This window comes from Macrotis lagotis, chromosome 3, assembly GCF_037893015.1.
Source record: "Macrotis lagotis isolate mMagLag1 chromosome 3, bilby.v1.9.chrom.fasta, whole genome shotgun sequence".
In the NCBI taxonomy this organism is placed as follows: domain Eukaryota; kingdom Metazoa; phylum Chordata; class Mammalia; order Peramelemorphia; family Peramelidae; genus Macrotis; species Macrotis lagotis.
In genome coordinates, this window is record NC_133660.1 from 124,145,481 (window position 1) to 124,169,205 (window position 23,725).

The 23,725-nt window shown below is 35.8% G+C and overlaps 1 protein-coding gene across 10 annotated transcripts in view; it reads left to right on the top strand.

The window, feature by feature from the left end:
* The window catches only part of ANAPC10 (anaphase promoting complex subunit 10), a 694,704-nt gene that overhangs the window by 375,518 nt on the left and 295,461 nt on the right, over positions 1 to 23,725 (top strand). The window lies entirely within an intron of this gene.

Below are 23,725 nucleotides of genomic sequence, written 5' to 3' on the forward strand. Positions count from 1 at the left end.
AAGAACCAAGTTCAGGAGTAATCTGCTCAAAAGAATTCAATAGTGAATCTAACTAGAAGTCTATTTGCCAGCAAGGGTCTGGACCAATTCTTTGCCTCTGCCACATTCAGAAATGGGGAGAGGAGATAATATCCAGCTAGAGGCATAATTAAAGAAGTGGGGGAGAAATGAAGAGATGACTGCTCTGGGAGTTTTCTTTAAATGGATGTTGAAGGAGATTTCTACTCCCCTCTCCATTCAAAGGAAACCCAGGAGCAGAGGGAACTGAAGATTTGTGAGTACCAAAGCTGTCCTCCTGCAGGGTGATGAGGTTCCTGGGGACAGGCGGAAAAGCTAATTTACAAAATTTAATTGATATTAACTGGTTGCATTGATAGTGTGATATAATTGATAGGAAGCAGCTAAATGGTCCAGTGGATGGAGTACTGGACTTGGAGTCAGAAAAACCCAAGTTCAAATATGACCCCAGACACTTATTAATTGTGTGATCCTGGGCGCTGTTTACCTTAATCCACCAGAGAAAGAATTGACAAACCACTTCAGTGATTTTGCCAGTAAAATCCTATGAACCCAATATTGACATGCTATGATTCATGAGATCACAAAGAGTTGAACTGGACTGAATAATAATCAGTGGTTTTGATTTTGAGGGGACATGGCAATTGATAAGTGGAAATATTGGAATGGAAGTTCAAGTTTATTACATTAGAAGAACCTCATTGCCTTTCAGGGGTACTCCTAGAATCTCATTAAGATGTAGATGTTATTTGTGAACCCAACTTGCTAGCACATACAGGTAGGGAGAATCAGTAGGGTCGTCTTATTTTCTTTTTTTTTTTCTTTTCAACCTAACCTCCTTCCCTTACCCCCAAAACCTGCTCCAAACTTTCCAAGTCTTCTTTCTTTTTACTCCTTCTAACGTATTCTCCCATCCTTGAACATGACACCCCATCTCATGTCTCTAAGTATTTTCTATTTGTTTTGGCTGAAAAATGTTTGAGGCAATTAACAAAAGTGCAACAAATGTAGATGGAAATCAAGTCTACATCTACCAGTATTTCCAAAAGTATAAACCGGATAATGTGTTCTATATTCCTCAAAGGAAATCAGTGGTAGAGTCTGGAGTCTGGCCCCCTACCCATGGTAAGGGAAATTTTTTGCAAGGAGATCAACAAGCAGTAGAAATCTGGAATATCCAAATTGGAGGAGACAGACCTTCAAGGTCATCTAATCTTCCTGAAGCTGGAAACCTTTCTATAGCATCTCAGTTGAATAATTACCAACCCTGAATGAACACAGATATTTTTAAGGATTTGTGCTTCTAACACTGAACTTTGGAGTAGGTTTCAAAAGAGTCCTTGGGGTGTTTATAGTCTAATTGAAAGGCAGGACAGTGTAATGGAAAGAACTCTAGATTTGGAGTCCACACACCTAGGCTTAGCTTGGAAAAGAAAGGATTTGAAGGGGACATAGCTACTATTTGTAAGTATTTTCAGAGCCCTCTTAAGAAAAAGGGATTATATATTCTACTTGACTTCAAAGGTCAGAATAAGGAGAAATGAATAGAAGTTACAGAGAGGCAGATTTCATTCAGTGTAAGGAACAATTCTCCAAGTTTGCTATGCTGACTCATTAAGAAATGAGTTTCTTAACTGGTTATCCAACATCCTTGGCATCCTAGTGTTCTCCCTCCTCATTTCCACATCTTCCTTCAGATCTCACCTAAAGTCTCATTTTTTGCAAGAAATCTTTCCTAGGCAGCCATAAGCTTTCAGTATGAGATGACCCCCAGTATATATCTTATTTGTTCCTTGGGGACAGAGACTGTCTTTTACCTTTCTATTCTTTTGTTTACCATAGTGTTTAGAACAGAGAAGATATTTAATGAATGATACTGCTAAAAATGGAACCTAGGTCAACTAAGTAGTATAGTGGCTAGAGCACTGGCCCTGGAGTCAGAAGGATGTGAGTTCAAATCTAACCTCAGACACTGTGTCACTTTGAGCAAGTCACTTAATGCTGTTTGTCTCAAAAATAGAATATGCTTAATAACTATATATACAGTTTAAAAGGCAAATAGAGAAATTCATTTGTGTTGTAGGCTCATTTGAACAAAGAATAACAATTTCCCTTGAAACAATTATGGGGTGCCATTTTAAGTTATATGTTCTGATTTTACCAGTGTTAACTATTCTGATAAGTGTTTCATATTTTTACAGTAATATGGCAATAATAGGAGTTTAGCTCAATTTTTATTTGAATGGTATTATTTTTTTAATTATTTAAGGAAATGGGGTTAAGCAAATTGCCCAAGGTCACATAGCTAGGCAATTATTAAGTATCTGAGGGTGGATTTGAACTCAGGTCCTCTTGACTCCAGGGCAGGTGCTCCAACTACTGAGCCACCTAGTTGTCCCCTGAATGGCATTATTTTAAACCAATTTGCCTTTATTCTCTTCTTTCAACTTTGTCTTTTCCATTTTGAACCAGTTAAAACCATGACCTCTGTAGAACCAGAGAAATAAAGCAAAAAGAATAAAAATTTAAGAACTGGGTTAATAAAAGCAATCAATATGCTGTGGGAAAGGGTAGGGAGTAGGGATTAGGGTATAGACTCCAGAACATCTGTGTGACTGAAGGTGCAGAACAGACATATTCAAATAGCTTCCCACCATGGCAAACAATGGAAGGATGTTCATCATTCTCTGAGACCACCCTCATGACCCCCATTCCTGACTCTTTGGATTCAACATTGCCTGGGACGGAAAACTCTTCCCTGAACATCTTAGCCGCTATCGGGGAATGACATCTACTCAGGGGAATGTGTCTCAGAGTGTTGTATATTTACTCTGACTATGTGAGACTGCAGACACAAACACAGTGGCAGAGTTACATTTGGTCTTAAACAGAGAACCACGTGTTCTGTGTTTTCTATAAATGAATCTATTGATGTGAGCTCAGGAATTTTACTATTGCAGGCTGTCTGGTTCCCTTTTCCCCCTGCTGTATTTAACCTATACTTTAGGCATTGTTGCTGAAGAACGTCATTTGCTTTAGCTTTCCCTGTAAAGAACAGCCCAGTGCCAAAGAGCTTCTTCTTCCTCTGAAATATATTTTCACAGAATCACAAGATCTGAATCCAATCCAACAAGCAAGTATTAATTGCCTTCTATGTGCAAGACTATCATACTAAGGGACAAGAATGCAAAAAACAAAACAGAAATAGTCCCTCCTCTTAAAGAGCTTGCTCAGAGTTGGAAGGAATGTCAGAAACCATCAACACTGACCCATTTCTGAACAAGAATCCTCTCCACAACATAGTCAAAGAAGAGGTCATCTGGCCTTTGCTTGAAGATCACTTCATTACTACAGTCTGAGTAGCCCATTCCATTTTTGGATAATTAAGTATTTGGGAGGGGCAAGGGGGTGGCACTGGGGATAGAGTCCCAGGCTCATAAGTCAAGAAGACCTTAGTTCACATCCAGCCTCACTTACTAGCTGTGTCACCCAGGACACCTTAACCCTGTTTACCTCAATTTCCCCATCTATAAAATGAGCTGAAGGAAATAGCAAACCACTCCAGTGTCTTAGCCAAGAAATCCCCAAGTGAAGTCATGTAGAGTCAAAGTGAATCTTTGATATTTGAATCATCTATTTATGTTAGTTATCTCTTTTATGTAAGATAACTAAAATCTATCTCTTTACAACATCCATATATTATTTCTAAAAGCCTCTACTTCTGGGATCAGACAGAAAAAGGCTAATATCTTAAGTGACTGAGCATCCCCAGTTCTTACAATTGATCTTTCACGTGACATTATCTGGAGGTCTTTCACCATCCTGGTTGCCCTCCTATGGATACTTCCAGAACTGAACTGACTTGAACTCCAAAAGTGGTCTGACCAGGTTAATGAGGAACAGAAAAATTATCCACTACCTTCATTCTGAACACAAAGAATCTCAGTGTAGCCTGGATCACGTTGACTATTAGCTGTCATAATGCACTACGGAGTCTTACTAAGCTTAAGGTCTACCCAAATCTCCTGATGGTTTTCAAATGCATTGGTATTTGGGTACATTTTCCCTAACTTCTCCTTGAATAACTAATTTTTAAAATCTGTTTAAGATTGTTGTATTTATCCTGGTCAACTTTCATTTTATTGTCCATAGGTTTATATCTTATTGTACATTAAATTTGTGAGATGTGCATATTTAAAGGACCCACCTGGGGACAGCTAGGTGAGGTAGTGGATAAAGCACCGGCCTTGGAGTCAGGAGTATCTGGGTTCAAATCTGGTCTCAGACACTTAATAATTACCTAGCTGTGTGGCCTTAGGCAAGCCACTTAACCCCATTTGCCTTGCAAAAACCTAAAAAATAAATAAATAAAAATAAAGGACCTGCCCTAAAAGTTCACCTGGTCTATTTATGCCCAACCTGTGGTAGAACATTCTGAGCTTGTATTAGTCTGATCAGTCACAGTCTGACATGTAACTTGACTCTAACATAGTGATGCCATGTTGGTCCTCTTCAAGAACAAAGGAAAATAGTCAACTATCATCTTGTCTGGACATAGCTGTTTGCAGTTCAGTGGAGCACTGGTCCTGAAATGAGGAAGACCTGAGCTCAAATCCAAACTCAGATACTCCCTTTCTATGACCCTGGACTACCAATTTCCTCAACTGTAAAACAACAACAACAACAACAACAACAACAATAATATTAATATATATATATATGTATATATATGTCTCCCAGGGTTGTTGTCTAATATGAAATAAGTGCAAAGTGCTTAACAGTGTCCAAATTTAATGTTTAATAATTCTTTCCTTCCTTCCCTCCCTCCTTCCTTCCTTCCTTCCTTCCTTCCTTCCTTCTCTCCATCCGCTTTCTCTCCCTCCATCCTGTAATCCCTCTTTCTTCCTTCCATTCTTCTTTTCCTTTCCTCCTTTCCTCCCTCCCTCCCTCCTTCCTCCTTTTTTTCTTCCTTCCTTGGATTCAGCTCAACATTTTAATTGTGTTAACTTTTTTAATCTTGACTGTCATCTATTTATGTTAGTTATCTCTTTCAGTTTCATGTCACTTCTAAATTTTCAAGATTTGCATCTATGTATTTTTTCATTAATATTTCTTTTTAAAATTAATTATTTGAACTACCTTTACATTTGCTTAAATAAACATTCATCTCTTCTGTGAAACCCTTCCTGATTCCCTTAGCTAAAAATGTTCTTTGCTTACTCTTAATCTCCTATGTCTATTATTTTTTACCTTATATTTATTTAATCATAATTATATGCTATTCCCTCTCTTCCTTCCATTAAAATGTAAACTTCTTGAGGGTAAGGTCTGTTTTGTTTTTCATCTTTGTAATACCAGGCCTCATGTCATAAGCAAATTAAAACAAAATTTTATTTAATTGAACTGAATTGCATCTTATGCAATAGCAGCAACTTTGTAAAGAAAAACAATTTTGAAAGGCTTAAGCATTTTGATCATGTACTAGCAAATTGATTTCAGAAGAATAATGATGAAGCATGCTCCTGATAAAGCATAATAAGACAAACATTTTTGGAAACTGCCAATGTGGAAATATATTTTGTTTGTCTATGCATATTTTTATCAGGATTTTTCTTTTCTTTTTTTCATCACTATACTGCTAGCTCATCTTGATTGGAATTGATGAAGAGGGAGAATAATATTGGGACTGTCAAATTAGGAAAAAAAAGAAAGCATTATTGAAAAAAAAATTTTTAAATGCATAGAAACTAATAGAAGGAAAGCCAGAAGAAATTCAAACAATCAAGACATGTAAAACGTCATTTTTATATACTTTTCAAGGAAAAGAAAATTGCACATAATAGAGATTTGCAGTTTCATGAATAATATTCTTTTCTATTCTGCTTAATGAATGGAACACTCATTTTATTTGGCAAGTTCAAAACAAAAGAAAATTTTAAGAGATTTTAAAAAGAACACCCCTCCAAATAATTAATATTTACTGTATGTTATAATAAGCAATGGTGAAGATACAAAGTTTAGATAAACATAGTACCTGTCTTCAAGAAGTTTTTTTTTTTAAAGTTTTTATATTTACCATTGGAGACGCTGAAATTGTCATACAAAAATAATGCATAGTAAAAGTATGAGAGGTTGAGCTATATGAAGACTTCCGGAGAAAAGGAGGTATTTAGGGATTGTTTACCCTTTCATCTATATGAAGGTGTTACTCCTCCACTAAAGTCCAACTCTGATACCTAAATTAGAGGTGAGTACTCAAAGTCTACACTAGGATACTACTAGTTATATAGTATAGTCAGAGGCTCTAGTCCAATAGCATTACTCTCCATTGTTGAAGAATGATTGGTTGATTGTTTAGTACACCTTGTCTTGTGATGAAAAGAGTCTGAAGAAGAGAGATCTTTGGTCTTCCAGCTTCCAGTTCTTCTAGGTAGAATCTCTTGAAGAGAAAAACTCTAGAAATAGGCTGACAGGTAGGGTGTGCAGTCTCACCAGCCAGCTTCAGTCATATGTTATCTCCAACTTCTCTACTAGAGACTTCAAGAAATTTTCCATGGAAGTAGGGCTTTCTTTCTCTTAGTTGAACTGAGTTATTTCTCTCCTAGTAAAAAACCCAATCACTTTGTGTTTTGTCTGGCATGTTTAAAATTCTTTAATTTAATTAATTTAATTTAATTTCTGGTTACTATTGAGTTAGATACATGGTTTTACTTCTTTTTTAATGTTATTTTATTTTATTCATTATAATTACATGCAAAGATAGTTTTCAAAAAATTTTTTGTAAGCTTTTGAGTTCTATCATTTTCTACTTCTATTTTTTCTTCCCCCCCACTCCAACACAGTGAGTAATCTGATATAGGTTATACATGTTCAATCATGTTTAACATATTTCCATATTAGAATGGGTTTACTCCTTATTTCACTTTTTTGTAATCCTTGTAAAACTGGCATTTAGTGAGAATGAAGTCAAGTCTTGAACATATAAGTTAGGGCATTCCTTCCCTATTAAGAGATGGTGATCAGGAACATTACTGGAATCTGAAATTGTTTTCCCCAGATTAGCAATATTTAGGGGAGTGGCTAGATATAATTCCAGCCTGGTACTATGCCCCTCTATGAAAGCAACCACATTGTCTACACTCTTTGAGTACGATTCTAATCATTTCAATGAACAATCACTTCACTGATATTCTTGAAGTTGTATCTGTATGTGGCCATATAAGGTGGTGAGATCAGTTGAATTTAAGTACTATTAAGTTCTAGCAAACTTTTGAATTGAAAAGCCCAGTTAAGTTTAGAGATCACCACTATGATGGCTGAAAAACCCCCATCATTCCATGGCTGATAGGTGGTGATTTGGTGATCTCTAAACTTAAATGGACTTTTAAAAAATCTCTTAAAATATTTTTTTGTTCTGAACTTAACCAAATAAAATGAGCATTCCATTTATTAAGTAGAATAGAAAAGAGTATTTATTCATAAAACTGTGAATCTCCATTATGTGCAATTTTCTTTTCTTTGTAAAGTATATAAAAATAACTTTTTACGTGTCTTGATTGTATTTCTTCTGACTTTCCTTCTATTATCAACTTTTAGAGCAACCAGCCTTTGGCCTCAATTTCCTGATCTTATCCTGACCAGAATTAAATTGTTCTTCCTTGGCAATAGTTGAGTAGAGGAGACTCTTGAAAGATCTAATCACACTTCCCCAGAAGTCACATCTAGACAGATCTATGTGAACATATATATTTTACAAGAGCCACACACATAGCTTATAGGAGAAGTGTTTCAAGAGTATTCTTAATGTGTCTACTCTCCAAGTTAAGTCACATCTAGAAAGATCTATGTGGACAAAAGCAACACACATACTTTACAGTAGAAGGGTTTCATGTGAAGGCTTAATGAGTCCACTTTCCAAGGACCAGCCAAGCTTAAGCTAAATGCTCTTCACCAGAAGGTGATGAATTTCTCACTCCGTATCAAACCTATAGAATGTGTAAAGGTTCCAATTTGTGCAGTTTTCACTGCTAAAATCCCAGTTCCCTGGAAGTCCTGGAGTTAACATTTCAATTTTAATTTCATAAATCAGTCAATCCACCAAGCAATTATTTAGAGCTACTGTATGTTAAGTACTATGCAACTTGCTAAGAATATAATGACAAAAATTAGCCATTGTCTTTAAGGGACTTACATTTTAAGGATATATTTCTTCATTCATGCAGATAAGGAAGTTCTCTCCACCATTCATCACTAAGCTAACTCCTTGTCTTAGTAGATATCTCAGAGTGCTATAATGGATGGGAAAAAAAGCTATCATTTTATTACTGATAAGTCGTAATTTGGTGAACTCTAAACTTAACTGGGCTTTTCAATGCAAAACTTTGCTAGAACCTGATAATACTTAAATTCAACTGATCTCACCACCTTGTATGGTCACACAGAGATACAGCTCCACGTATATCAGTGAAGTGATTGTTCATTGAAATGATTTGAATTTTACACAAAAAAAGTGGAGACAATGTGGTTGTTTCATTAAGCTAAGAGTTACAGTTTCTTAGGGTTTGCAAAGTCCAGTCAAAAATATTTGTTAAATATCTACTTTGAGCTAGGCACTTTATCACATATAAGACCTTTGCTGTTGTAGAGAGAGGAAGCACTCAAGTGGCCCATGATCTCAGAGCATATTGGTCTGGGTTGTAGGGTTTTTGGTTTTTTTTTTTTTAGGTTTTTGCAAGGCAATGGGGTTAAGTGGCTTGCCCAAGGCCACACAAGCTAGGTAATTATTAAGTGTCTGAGGTCAAATTTGAACTCAGGTCATCCTGACTCCAGGGCTGGTGCTCTATCCACTGAGCCACCTAGCCACCCCTGGGTTGAACTTTTGGCAATGGGGAAGAGGATTTCTCGGAAAGAGTTTGCAGCTTGTAAGGTGAAATTTGAGTGTTCGTGAGTTCCTTCTCAATCTTGGGCCATGTTGGTAAGCCATATAGACAAGTCAGGTTTCTGGATATGTGTCTACTGTTCATTTTTTTTTTGGTTTTTGCAAGGCAGTGGGGTTAAATGACTTGCCCAAGGTCACACAGCTAGGTAACTGGTAAGCATCTACTGTTCATTCTTTCTGAGACTTGGACAGACCACATTTCATGCTGCTTCTTGCAGCTATTATGATAGATAGACTCTTGCTTTGGGTGGTGGTGATGGTCCTTCATTCTCAAGAGGACCAAAGACATGCTAGAAAGACTTCAATGTGAAAGCTGGTGAGATAGTATGAAAAGCAGATGGGGCAGTTTTTGCCCTGGATTTTTAAAAGAACTATTCTTTTAAATTCCTAATATAGAGAATTCTATATTTCAAGATATATAATATTCCATGAAGTGAAACTATAATGCTGAGGTTGGGGGGGGACAAGAAGAATCTCCAAGTTTATGTATATTCAATTTTATAGTGAGGGAGAAGGTCTCACTGTCTCTGTTTCTATCTCTCCCCTTCCTTCTCCCCTTCTCTCTCTGTCTCTCTGTCTCACTGACTCTCTGTCTCTCTCTGTCTCTGTCTCTCTCTCTCTGTTAGTTTCTGTCTCTCTCTCTCTCTCTCTCTTCCTTTTCTTCCCCTCACTCTCTCTTCATACACATGTATGTATGTAGATATAAGTATGTAGATATATATACACACATATATGTATACACTGGAGGTAATGATTTTGCCTACTTTATATTCCAAACTGGAATTTCTTTAATTTTATAATGGTATTTCAGAAACCCACAGTTCAAAAGAATCATATTTAGAGTAAAAACAAAAACAAACAAAAACCTCTCATGTTTGTATTTCAGATACTTCTATGGTTTACACAACTCACTAGTATTGTTTCTTTATCTGAATAGATTAAATGACTTTCTAAGGCTCCTTTTAGCTCTATGTCTATGATCCTATGATCTAATTCCATTGTTCAGTAGGTTCAGCACTACTTTTTCATAAACATATTTTATCAAATTTTTTATTAATTTTCAGTAAATCTTCAGACAGAGACTTTACCAACAGAATTTCTAAAATCTAATCAACAAATTGAGTGACAAGTAACATAACTCCCTTGGTCCTACTATTATTGGTAAACACCAGTTTATCCTGTTAGCAGAGAGTTCATAATAATGGGGTCTGGTCCTAATTTTAAGGTGACAAGTTATGATCATGTGTTAACAATGTAATTAGCAGATCTATTGATACCACTTCAGCTAGGGACTAAATAGCAGAAAGGATAAATAGAAATCCAGTTCTGTAACTTGGTGACGGGTAACTGCCTCCTTTCTCAGACAATTAAAACCTAACCTTTTTCTTTTACCTATAAACAAGGAGAGAGAAATGAGTGAAAACTTATAACTTATTTGCCATCTCTGTCTAAGGAGAGATTCCCTTGATTTGGTAGTAAATCTTTTGTGGAGATTGCAATTGATAAAGAAATTATTTGAATAACAATATCAGTTTATAACAAGAACAAATGGAGATTTTCAAAGTACTTTACTCACATCATCCTCTCATTTGATTCTTGTACAATGATGTGAAGTAGAAACATGTTTTATTCACATGTAACAGATGAGAAAACTGAGGTCCAGAGTGGTTAAGTGATTTTTTTCCTGGGTCACATAATCAATAAGTGTCAGAGGCAGGATTCAAATCTAGGTTTTTTTGAATCCAAATCTCAATGCTCTATCCACTGTGCCATGCTGCCTCAGTATAGAGCACTTTAAGGCAATGGCTCCACAAAGGGGCTCTAAGGAAGTAAATGAAAAATGATGAATGCAGCTGTGGTTTCCCCCTCCTCTCATGTCCAATAGCTCATCGAAAATAGATCTACTTCCCCTGGAGAAGTGAGACTTCTGGCCATTGTCACAGATTTTTTCTGTACCTTGAAAACTCCCACAGTAGAGATGACAACCAATGCTAGCAATAGGTAATAATGCCACTCTAATTATCCCTGTTTTGTAGATGAGAGGCTTAGGGACATTGAGATAAACTGATTTGGACCAAATCACATAGTCAATTATGGCAGATACAAATCTTTTGACTCATTCATTCATTGTTCTAGGCACTAGCTACTGGTCCATATTATCCTCTTTTGCCCACATTTATGGAATGTAGAATATGGAGTCAATTTTTCCTTATAGTATAGCTTTATTTTTATTTTTAATTTATAGAATAAAGCAAATATTTCTATAATATGGTATAAAGGTAAAAATGTTGTACATGAAACTGCAAATCTATTATGTACAACTTGCTATTCCTTTTAAATACATAATAAAGTTATCATGTAAATTTCTTTTTTTCTTTTCCTTTTTTCCTTCCCTCCCCCTCCCCCCTTCTCCCTAAGGATGACTGGACTCTAATTTTCATCTGGGTTGAAGAGGACACAATGCTATACATCTAGAAGGGTGTAGAAGTTTTCTAAACACGTTGAGAAGTGAGTTTTAGTCTTTATAAACTTGAAAGTCAAGGATCTGTAGTTTCACAGATACATCTTGAGTAGGAAGCTCCTCCACCTTCTATGTCTTAGTAGATAAGTCCTAGGAAATTGTCCCAAGGCCCACAATAATAAGTGTAATATGTGAGATTTGAACCTTAGGACTTTTTTATTTTAAGTCCAGTATGTAAAAACCCCCAAATACATTTGTGTAGGAGTGAGAAGTCGGGCTAGACTATTGCCCCAGTCTACTGAAAATAGGTGATGAGAGTCTACCCAAGAAAGAGCACATTATCAGTCAGTAAATATGAACAAGGCCCAGATATTACCCTAAGTCTTTTGGGATTGGATAGAGGACTTGATTATATTTTGTGAGACTAAAATGGAAGACTAATTTAAAATTTGAGATTTGAGCATCTGGTAGGTCAGAGAAAGAGAACACATATATACATACATATATAAACACATATTTATATATACATTTATTTTCATATAATATATGCACATAACACAATACATAATTATAATTTAATAAATAATATGATATATTCTCTCTCAAATATTTATATTTTTTGTATTAAATAATGACTTCTTGTTTGAAGTGGCAGGGGAGGAAAGGAGGTAGGGAGACTTGAAAATTAAAAATGTAACCAAAAAAATAAATTAATTAAAAAAATTTAAAGACCTAAAGGGAAAATCTCAAGAATTATAACAAAAGAACTTCTAGTAGCACTGAATTCCTTTTTTGCCATATTACTCTCTAAGTATTAGCTGAGTTTCCACTAGACTCTGCATGTTGTGGTAGAAGAGGGTGTCATGCTCTGGTGTATCTTCCTCTATTAAATCATAAGCTTCTTGAGGATAGGGACAATCTTTCTTTTCCTTATTTGAATCTCCAGTGCTTGCACATCAAAGGCTCTTAATAAATGTTTATTGAATTGATTTGAATGCAAAGCAAAGTACAACTAGGAAAATAACAGACACAATGACTACATCAATGGAAATGGAAAGAATATTCACCACAAAACAAAGTGAATGTTAAGGAATATAAAGAACAATTTTGACACCAAAGAAAAGGTATTAAAAAGATGTTTCTTTCCTGACTGCCATCTCCCCTTCCTCCATCTCCAGGTCTGTGAATTCAAACATTCTAATCAGAGGAGACTTTTGGGAGGAATAATTCCAAAGTTCAACTAGGGGAATGTGAAAAAAAATTGAGACACTAATTTACTGTTGATAGAATTGTGGACTGATCCAACCATTTTGGAAAGCAATCTGGAATTATACCCAAAGAGTTATTAACTTGCCTATACCTTTTGAGCTAGTGATATCACTACTAGGTCTGTTTCCAAAGATGATTGGGGGGAAAAGGAAAAGAACCTTTCTGTTCTAAAATGTTTACAACAACTTTCTTTATGATGGTAAGGAACTAGAAATTGCAGGGATGCCCATTAATAGGGTTAGTTGGTAAATGGCTGAAAAGAGTTGTGGTATATGATTGTGATCGAATGCATCAGGAGTAAGATTTGAAAGCCAGTGCTTGCTCTCCTATGTCATACTGACTACCCATATTGAAATGGGGAAAGACCAATATTTATATCTAATCTCCATGGGTTTGGAATTTGATCTTAATGACATCTATTCTAACCTCTACTTGGCCTGCTTTCATAACTCCAAGATTTCACTGCCCTTTCCACCTATTCTTTCCATTCTCTGTTTTCTTTTGATTTGAATTTTTATATTTCTAATTGCTCTGTTCTCAAAGGTCTCTCCATTCAATATCCTGAACTGAGAGAATATATATACCTTAGTTCTCTCTCTTAACCTAAAAATCTTTTGTGCTGCAAGTTAACCTGCTTCCCTAACATTTCTAAATTTTAGTGAAGAAAGAAGTTAACAGATGATCCTCTGACCTTTTCTTGGGAATGGGGCAAGGGGTTTCTGGAGCCTTCCATTATAGTGACAGGGGTGATATAATCTTCTTTAATTGACTCAAATCCTGCTAAGAAATCTCAGCCATTGTCTGAGAGGTAAGATAGTCATTACTTCCCCAAGAACATTGAAAACTCCAAATTCCACTAAATTGGCAAGAATATCCTTGTTCTTGTCAATGAAGAGTAGGGCAATCCAAAGTCCTGCTCTGGAATGCCAGAGATGAATTACGTATTAAGAGTTTTGCCCATATGAAAAAATGCTCTAAATCATTAATTATTAGAGAAATGCAAATTAAAGCTTCTCTGAGATACCACCTCACACCTCTCAGATTGGCCAGTATGACCAGGAAGGATAATGATCATTGTTGGAAGGGATGTGGGAAATCTGGGACACTATTACACTGTTGGTGGAGCTGTGAACTCATCCAACCCTTCTGGAGAGCTATTTGGAACTATGCCCAAAGGGCAACAAAAATGTGCATACCCTTTGACCCAGCAATACCACTACTGGGTCTATACCTTGAAGAGATGAGGAAAAAGGGTAAAAACATTACTTGTACAAAAATATTTATAGCAGCCCTGTTTGTGGTGGCAAAGAATTGGAAATCCAGTAGATGTCTGTCAATTGGGGAATGGCTTAGCAAACTGTGGTATATGTATGTCATGGAACACTATTGTTCTATTAGAAACCAGGAGGGATGGGATTTCAGGGAACCTGGAGGGATTTGCATGAACTGATGCTGAGTGAGATGAGCAGAACCAGAAAAACACTGTACACCCTAACAGTAACATGGGGGTGATGATCAACCTTGAAGGACTAGCTCATTCCATCAGTGCAACAATTGGGAACAATTTTGGGCTGTCTGCAAAGAAGAGTACCATCTGTATCCAGATAAGAAGCTGTGGAGTTTGAACAAAGTACAAGGACTATTCCCTTTAATTTAGAAAAAAAAAAACAGATATCTTATTGTCTGATCTTGTTACCTCTGAGAATTCTGTTCTCTTTAAGGATATGATTTCTCTCTCATCACACCCAATTTGGATCAAGGTACAACATGGAAACAAAGTAAAGACTGACAGAGTGCTATCTGTGGGGTGGAGGTGGGGGCAGGGAAGCAAGATTGGGGGAAAATTGCAAAACTCAAATAATATCTTTAATAAAAATAAATTTAAAAAAAGAGTTTTGCCAAATATGATTTCCTTTTTTGACTATCTATATATTTTTATTAATATTTTATTTGTTTTCCAATTATATACAATAGTAGCTTATACCTATCATTTTTGTAAGGTTTTTAATTTTACAATTTTTCCCCACCCTCCCTTCCCTCTCCCATCCCCCCAAGAAGGCTGTCTGACATTCTTTATTTTTTTTTTTAAAGAAAGATTTCATTTATTTTGAGTTTTACAATTTTTCCCCTATTCTTACTTCCCTCCCCCCACTCCCTGCAGAAGGCAGTCTGTTAGACTTTACATTGCTTCCATGGTATACATTGATCTAAGTTGAATGTGATGAGAGAGAAATCATATCCTTAAGGAAGAAAAATAAAGCATATGAGATAGGAAGATTACATAATAAGATAATGATTTTTTTTTTTTTCTAAATTGAAGGGAATAGTCCTTGGTCTTTGTTCAAACTCCACAATTCTATCTCTGGATACAGATGGTATTCTCCATTGCACTAATTGAATGAATAAGTTCATCAAGGTTGAGTCTCATATTCTTTACATTGTTTCCATGCAATACATTTATTGAAATTGAATGTGTTGAGAGAGAAATCATATCCTTGAGGAGAAAATAAAATATTAGAGAAAGCAAAATTATGTAGTACATATGACATTTAAAAAATTAAAGGTAATAGACTCTGGTCTTTGTTTAAACTCCAAAGTTCTTTCTCTGGATACAGATTGTATTCTCCATCACAGGTGCTCTAAAATTATTCCTGATAATTGCACTGATGGAATGAGCAAGTCCATCAAGGTTGATCATCATGACCCATGTTGCTATTATGGTGTACAGTGTTCCTCTGGTTCTTCTCATCTGAATTAACATCAATTCATGCAAATCCTTCCAGGCTTCTCAGAATTCCCACTCCTCCTGGTTTCTAATAGAATAATAGTGTTCCATAACATATATAATCCACAATTTGTTCAGCCCCTCCCCAATTGCTAGACATTCTCTTGATTTCCAATTCTTTGCAACCACAGAGCTGCTATGAATGTTTTTGTACAAGTGATGTTTTTACCCCTTTTCATGATCTCTTCAGGGTATATACCCAGTAGTGGTATTGCTAGATCAAAGGGTATGTATGTTTTTGTTGTCCTTTGGACATAATTCCAAATTGCTCTCCAGAAAGGATGGTTGAGTAAACAGCTTCACCAACAATGCATTGGTGTCCCAGGTTTCCCACATCCCTTCCAACAATGAACATTGTACTTTCTGGTCATATTGGCCATCTGAGAGATGTGAGGTGATACCTCAGAGATGCTTTAATTTGCATTTCTCTAATCAGTAATGATTTAGAGCAATTTTTTTCAAATGACTGTGGATAGCTTTGATTTCCTCATCCATAAATTGCCTTTGTGTATCCTTTGACCATTTGTCAATTGGGGAATGGCTTGCTTTTTTATAAATTTGACTAATTTATCTATATATTTTAGAAATGAGTCCTTTGATAGAAATAATACTTGTAAAAATTGTTTCCCAATTTACTACATTTCTTTTGATCTTGGTTACAGTGATTTTGTTTATGCAAAAGCTTTTTAATTTAATGTAATCAAAATTATCTAATTTGTTTTTAATGATGTTCTCCATCTCTTCCTTGGTCATAAACTGCTTCCCTTTCCATAGATACAATAGGTAAACTATTCCTTGATCTCCTAGTATGCTTATAATATTGTTTTTTATGTCTAAATCCTGTACCCATTTTGATCTTATTTTGGTATAGGGTGTGAGATTATGGTCTAATCCAAGTTTCTGCCATACTAACTTCTAATTTTCTCAACAGTTTTTATCAAAGAGAGGGTTCTCATCACAGAAACTGGACTCTTTGGGTTTACCAAACAGCAGATTACTATAATCAATTCCTGCTACTGTACCCAGGCTATTCCACTGATCCACCACTCTATTTTTTAGCCAGTACCAGACAGTTTAGATAACTAATACTTTATAATATAATTTTATATCTGATAAGGCTAAGCCACCTTCTTTAGCAATCTTTTTCATTAAATCCAAGTATTATTTTCTTTACAAGGGCTCTATCCCCACCTCATTGTGGCTTTGGTATAAGGGGTAAGAACTTGAATGATTTTTTAAGGTATCAAATTCCTTTGCCTTCTCAATCAATGATTCAGTTACTCAACCAGTAAGAAAGACAAAACTCCAGTCCCTAGCATAAAGGATTTCAGATTCTAATGGCAATAGATGGTAGTATGATATTTTATAAATGAGGAAACTGAGTCCTAAAAAGACTCATGGTCACATAGCTGGTATTAGAGACTAGTTTTAAACTCTCATCTCCTGACTTCCTAGTCTGGCCCTAATGATGCTACTATAGTTTGCCTCACTCTTGCAAACATTCATATTATGAATAAATTAATGAATAAATAATTGAAATGAATGAAAAAAATAATTATTAAGTGTCTATTATGTGTCAATGCAAGGAATACAAATAGAATGGCTGATTTCTATATTTATTAAATATCTAAAATGTTCAAGGATTTGAGAATCTAGGATGTATGCTATTTTTCTTAACTGTTTGGGAATTTTTTCTTTTTTCTTTTGGCAAGGCAATGGGGTTAAGTGGCTTGCCCAAGATCTCACAACTAGGTAACTATTAAGTGTCTGAGGCCGGATTTGAACTCAAGTACTACTGACTCCCGGGCCAGTGCTCTATTCACTGTACCACCTAGCCGCCCCTGTTTGGGAATTTTTAATTGTGTGCTTTCTTGTTTTTGATTTGCTTGTACTGGCTTTCATTTTCACTCATATATCTGAATACTTGTATTTGTCATGAAAGTAGATACAAAAGTTACTGATTTTTAAAATACAAAGAAATTAAATCATAAATTAACTCCATTCAGGCTTCTTTATACCCTCACAGAAAGTGTCAGCAATTTCTAACAAAAGACATTGCATTAATAATTTAGTTTTACACAGTGTTAAATCATGAAACCTCAAAGGAGTATGTAGCAAAAGAACAAATCAATAGATTGAAGACTTCACATATCCTGAGTATGAAAGGAAAGCAAGAAAAGGACAGGTTAGCTATGAAAAAAGAGGCCAAAAATCAAAATCACCCTCCCTGCTGGAGAAACTCCAGAAGCATGAGTAATAATGGAATAGAAAAGTAATTACATTAACTAAGAATTCTAAAGGATGAAATAAAGATTCTACTTAAATGGAGCCATTTTGCACTTATTTACAAAATAAATAGAAAGCTATTCTCACTCTATAATACAGAGCCAAACAAAATAGGCCTGGAAAAAAGAGATCCTTGGGTATGAATTCTGCCTCCTCTCTTCTTCCTCTTTATTATTCTGCTTGGTGATCTCCATAGCAATCATGGATTCTTATTATGATATCTACTTCTGATGATTCTCAGATCAACTTTTCCAGTCCAACTTCCCTTATAACTCCAGTTTTGCATCTTGCATCTCTAACTGCCTATTGGACATCTCAAACTCAACATCTTAGATATAGTAAACTTAATACATCAAAAACTGAGTTCATCTTTCCCCTTAAACCCTTTCCTCTTTTTAACTTTCCTATTACTATCAAGAGAAGCACCATCCTCTTGGTGCCTGTGTCATCCTTATCTTCTAACTCTCTCAAACCTCATATCCAATTTGTTGAAAAGTTCATCTGATTATACCTTCACAAAATCTCTTTCAGACACCTTTTCTCCTCTAACAATGCTATCACCCTCATGCCTGTATCGCTGTTCAGTGATGTCCAACTCTGTGACTACTTGGAGTTTTCTTGGCAAAGATACTGGATTGAGCTACCATTTCTTTCCCCAACTTATTTTACAGATGAGAAAACTTGGTGACTTGCTCAGGGTTACCCAGCTATAAGTGTGTGAGTCTAGATTTGAAACTAGGAAGCAGTCTTTTAGACTGCCGGACATTCTATCCACCTGCCTAGACTATTGCAAAAACTTGGTTGGACTCCTTGACACATTTCCCCCTATTCCAGTATGTATCCTCCACTTAGCTATAAAAATGATCTTCCTAAAGTACCGGTTTGATGATGCCACCTCCCTATTCAATAAACTTTAATGATTTCCTGTTACCTTCAGAATCAAATATAAAATCCACTCTGGCTTTGAAAGTCCTTCACAGCCTCCCTTCCTAGTTTTCTAGGCTATTTACTTGATTTCTCTCTACCTACTCTTAAATCAGTTAGCTCTTGCATTCTTATTCTTCCTCAGGAAAGAGGAAGAGTAATTCTTGCACTTTCACTGGCTGTTGCCCATGCCTAGAATTCTTTTCCTTTTAAGCTCTATTTTCTACCTTCTCCAGCACCCTACAAATCCCAGATAAAATCCTGCCTTCTATAAGAAGACTTTTCCAGACTCTCTTAAGGTCAATACCTTTAGTTTAGTATTGTCTCCAATTTATCCTGTATAGGTCTTTTTTTAATATACATAGTTGTTTGCAGATTTTCTCCTCAATTAAACAGTGAGCTCCTTAAGAGTGGGGAAGGTTTTTGTTTGTTGTATTTATTTCTGTTCCCAATATTTAACTGCCTAATGTACAGTAGGTGCTTAATCATTGCATGTCTTCTTGATTTGACTTGTGGACTTGATTCTGGCACTTATGGCTAAGGACCAGTAGCAGGTAACCTCTCTTGCACCATCTTCTTCACAAGGAGCCCTTCTTTGTCATGAATTGGAACAAAGGAGGAGAGATAGGGGATAATGAAGAGGACTTTTGAGGTATAGATTAGGAAAGCAGGATAATATATGTAAAAATATTGGTAACATTGATTACAAAATACTTTCTGAAGTAAAAACAAAAAAGTAAGACAATCATCCTTTCTGAGAATAATAATTTTTATAAATATTTTACTTTTTCCAATTGCATGTAAAAACAATTTTTAGCATTTGTTTTTTAGAATTTTGAGTTTCAAATTCTCTCCCTCCCTTTCTGCCCCCCTTCACTGACAGACAATTTTATACAGGTTATCCATGTGTAGTGATGTAAATCATATTTCTATATTAGTCATGTTGTCAAAGAAAATAGACAAAACACCACAGAAAATAGATAAATCAGAAATAGTATGTTTTGATCCACACTCATGCTGAGAATAGCTAAATCATTCACAGTTGATCACTTAGTATTGCTATGACTTTGTACAATGTTTTCTGTTGAATTTTGCATCAGTTCATGCTAAGACTTTCCAGGTTTTTCTGCTTGTCACCTTTTTTTTTTAATTTTTCAAGGCAATGAGGTTAAGTGGCTTACCCAAGGCCACATGGCTAGGTAATTATTAAGTGTCTGAGGTCAGATTTGAACCCAGGTATTCCTGACTCCAAGGCCAGTGCTCTATCCACTGTGCCACCTAGCTGCCCCCTGCTTGTCACTTCTTATAGCACAATGATATTCCATCACAACTTGTTCATCCATTCCCTAATTGATAGGCATCCCCTCAATTTCCTTGCCATCACAAAAAGAGATACTATAAATATTTTCATACAATAAGGTCCTTTCCTTTTTTTTTCCTCTTTGGGATACAGACCTGGCAGTCTGGGTCAAAGAGTACAGTTTTATAGTCTATTGGGCATAGTTCCAAATTGCTCTCCAGAATGGTTGGATCAGTTCACTTCACCCATAGTGCATTGGAGTCTCAGGGAACAATTATATAGATAATTGTTCCAGATCTTCACTTTGGTTTGTCAATAAGCATAAGTCAAAAAAAGAAAAAAATATTCATTAAGATCTTGGTTCTGGGACTGGTTCTTCCACTTAGTAGTTGCACAAGTCACATTGAATAAGTCATATCACCTCTCCAAGCCTCAGGTGAAATCATCTGCAAACTGGAGATGATAAGGCTTGGTCTATTTCATAGAGTTACTAAGTAGATCAAATCAGACAACATATGGGAAAATATTGTGAAAGCTCTAAATGCAATTCAAATGAATTATTATTATCATGATTTTAGCAACTATTAATTGAGCAAACACAGACTGCCAGGAAGTTCTGCATTATGTGCTAAATGGTACATAATAAGGTTTATACTAACTCATAATGTATGATGGTGGGGTAACATCTTAATATTTTGTTGTAAGAGGAGGATGATATGGCTGTATCTCTCTCCTGCTTAAAAAGCTCAAGTGTCTCCCTCTTACTTCTCGAATCAAATGTAAACTCTATTTAGAATTTCAAGCCCTTCAAACCTGGCTCCAACCTACCTTATTAATTTTACTATATTATTCCCCTTCACATACTCTATATTCTGGTCAAACTGGTCTTTTTGCTGATTCTCACTCATGACTTGTCATCTCCTATTTCCATGCCCCCAAATATCAAATGCACTTACTCCTGATTGCTGTGTTATAGAATCTTCAGTTTTGTTCAAAGCTAAGTTCAGGTGTGACTTTCCTCTGGCCTTTCCAGAACTTCTGAAGTATTAGAGACTCCAATTCCCACATTACTTAACATTAATTAAATATATTTTATTTTTATTTATATGTATATTTATTGTTTCTCCTCATAGAATAGAAGCTCCTTAAGGACAAAGGTTATTTCATTTTTGTCTTTGAATCTCCTGCACCTAGGGTAGCATCTGGCACAAAGGAGGTGCTTAAGAAATGCTCATTAATAGAAATAACAACAATAATTGGAATAATTGACATTCATATGGAGATTCTGTAAGGTAAGCAAACACTTCCAAGTTTCATTATTTTGTCAATATTGGACCTCTGTCCACTGACATAGAGGATGACCTCTCTGTACCTGACAGAATTTCTGTGGCTGAACCATTCATACATTGGAGATGAACTGATGAATGAACCTCTCTGAAATGTTAGACTGGACCCCAGCAAAGGGGATACTTTAATATGGAACAAATAGAGTTGAGCATAGGTAGGAGTGAGTGAAGAAGTGGGTAGTGGTGATGGTTATATGTATAAATTGCCCAAGGTCATATGGCAGGGCCAATGGAGATGACCAAGAGAACTAGAATGCACTCTGATCTGGTAGATGATGGGGTCACCATCATCATACCTAATATAAATCCAAGTAGTCTGATTCTAAATCCTTGTTCTTTTGACTATGATCATTTGGTCCTATGGTACAGATATGAAAACTGAGGTTGAGAACATCAGTTTTACCCAAGATGTTTCAGATATTAATGAAATAGTATAATAGCTTTTTTGTAAAAGAAGAGTGATATGGCTGTATTTCTCATAGAATTTAACATGCTATCATGGGGCTGGAGATGTTAGACTTGTTCCCTCTGATTTTAAAGGGTAGAGGTAGAATTGGGTGGAAGTTACAGAGAGGCAGATTTAAACATGAGCTAAGAAAAAGCTGCTCAACATTTTGAGATATTGTTTTCAAAGTCCAAAGTGCAATGGACTATGTCAGGAGGTAGTGGGGTTCCCCTCCCTGAAGGTCTTCAAGGAAAGGTTGACCACTGGTTGGGAATATTCTATCTAGATGGCTTTCTTCTTTAGGTATGATTTGTAATAAAGTGTTTGAGATTCTTTGATAATAATATTATGAAAAGACATCAGAAGAGAACTTTGATGGAGAAAGGGATTTTTAAATAAGTATAAGAGAAATAATCCAAAAATAAGAAAATCATGAGGGAGTATAGAGAGGACTTAAAGTGGGTATGGGGAAGGTGGGAAGGGGAAAGACTGAAGGGAAAGTTGGACCATGGGCAGGAAGTCTCTGACCTTCACTGCCATAACTTTTTGGGAAGAAGGTGACCTTGCCAAAATAGCATAACATGAAGGAAACTTGGAGTAAAAAAACTGATGGCTACACAATGGCCTGTGGTGCTGGGAGAACAGTGTCCCTGAAGATTGTACTTCCCAGAGAGTAAATAAAACTAGATCTGTATGATGACACTGTGACCAAACCCTGCTAATCCCATGCAATTCACAAATTTGGCCTTTAGGACAGAAGAGATTCAGTCTATCATCTGGCATACACGTGAAGTTTTATTAATTAAGGGGAAACATTAACTGGATGAACGTATTAAGATATATGAATATAATGTTACATAGTACACCATAAGAAGTAACGGATAGGGGCGGCTAGGTAGCATAGTAGATAAAGCACCAGCCTTGGAGTCAGGAGTACCTGGGTTCAAATCTGGTCTCAGACACTTAATAATTACCTAGCTGTGTGTCTTTGGGCAAGCCATTTAACCCCATTTGCCTTACAAAAAAATTACCTAGCTGTGTGGCCTTGGGCAAGCCACTTAACCCCACTTGCCTTGCAAAAAAACCTAAAAAAAAAAAAGAAGTAATGGATAAGACTTGTACAAACTGATTCATAGTGCATTGAGCAGAACCAGTAGAATACTCTATATGATAATAGCAATATTACACAAACAACTTTGAAATATTTAAGAACTCTGATCAATCACAATTCCAAAAAACTGATGAAGAAGTATGCTGCCAACCTCTTCACAAAAAGGTTATAGACACAAGATGCAGAATGAGACATACATTTTTAGATGTGGCCAATGTAGGAATTTATTTTGCTTAACTATATTTCTTCCAAGATTTTTTAAAATTTTTAGGGGGAGATGGTAGGGAGAGAAAATAAATGACTGATCATTAAAAAGTTAAATTAAATTTTTAAAAAGATTTGTAATGGAAATCCCCCTCACCCTTCAGCTTTGTAGAATCTTATAGCATTTTTACTACAGTGCCATAGCCTTCAAAAACTCAGGGTGACTTTCCCTATTAAGATGAGACATAGGTAGAAAACTCTAATGGAATACTATAGGAAAATGCCTTGAATATTATGATAATGCAATTTGTTTGGCTTTGCCACACATTATTATAAGTAACATGCATGTCGTTAAATACTCAATATGTACTTTTTTGAATAAAGGAAGGAATGAAGGTAGTGTCTTACCATTCATGCAATAAAAGCATCCTAACCAGAACTCTCTAGTAAATATTATCATTTTGCCAATAGGGAGACCAAAAAGTAACTCTTACAAATAGGATAGTTTTTCTTATGCACAATTAAACAAAGAATTTGTTGATTTTTTAAAAGATATGGTAAAATCTGGATAATAATCTGGTTAATTAGACAACTAATTATAATCCTACAGGGGAAATGGATCTTTAATGAAATAGAGG